The sequence below is a fragment of the Halyomorpha halys genome, unplaced genomic scaffold (assembly GCF_000696795.3).
Source record: "Halyomorpha halys isolate HHAL.00 unplaced genomic scaffold, Hhal_1.1 Scaffold253.1, whole genome shotgun sequence".
Lineage (NCBI taxonomy): Eukaryota > Metazoa > Arthropoda > Insecta > Hemiptera > Pentatomidae > Halyomorpha > Halyomorpha halys.
The window spans coordinates 242,914-243,870 of record NW_027111492.1 but is presented as its reverse complement, the minus strand read 5'-3'; positions in this window follow the sequence as shown (position 1 = coordinate 243,870).

Here is a 957-nt window from a genome sequence, read left to right as displayed (position 1 = left end):
TACTCATTCAATATTATTGAATAAATTAATCAATTTAGTAATAAAAGGGTTCTATATACAAATAATAATAGAAATTAACAACAAAATAAGTCAAAGAAAACATTATTCATGATACCATGGGCTAATGATGTACAGTAATATAGAGAGTAAATAAAAATTATAAGGGAAGGTTAAAACAACAGGGGAATATAATCAGAAGAAACCAGGGGCCTGTTTCATAATAAAGTACAAACTAATACTATTAGTCTTAATTCAATCCAGACAGACTTGTACCTTAGTATTTTTTAATTTCTGTAATATCACTAATAGTCCTCCCTATCATTAAAAAAATAGGTATAAGTATTATTACCACAATAGTTTCTACACTTGTACTATGAACTAATAATATTAGCTTTCATTATGAAACAGGACCCAGGTCTTATAAATTCAGGCCGAAATGTCAGCACAAATAAATAAGTTTCATTTATTTGTGTATCATAACTGAACCCACTCTAGACTAGAGATGTTCCTTCCAGAAAAAAGAATTACTTAAAAGTCTGTTTCAAGAACCACTTCTGACAGTACACAAACTGTATGGACCATGTGCAGTAAAGTTAGCAGACTGTCAAATGTGTTCTTAGAACAAAACTTTAGTAAGTTTTTTAGTGGATCCTAGATGCTTAGTTCTTTTATTTGTCAACTGTTAGAACTATGGAACTATGAGGATTCCTTTGTTTCTTTCCCATTTTAGTTCAGCTTGAGCATCTGGCTAGTGCCTATTGTTAAATTTACTGGTTTAAAGATTAAATTTTTCAATGGTTCTAATTGGATATGTACGGTGGTTTGTGTGATAATTTAGTATTGTCCATTTAGAGCTTATTTCGTTATTATTGAAAATTATTTAAATGTTTTAATTCTTGAATGTAATCATTTTGTTTTGTTTTGTTATTATCAACAGGTCGTCTATGTATTTAATTA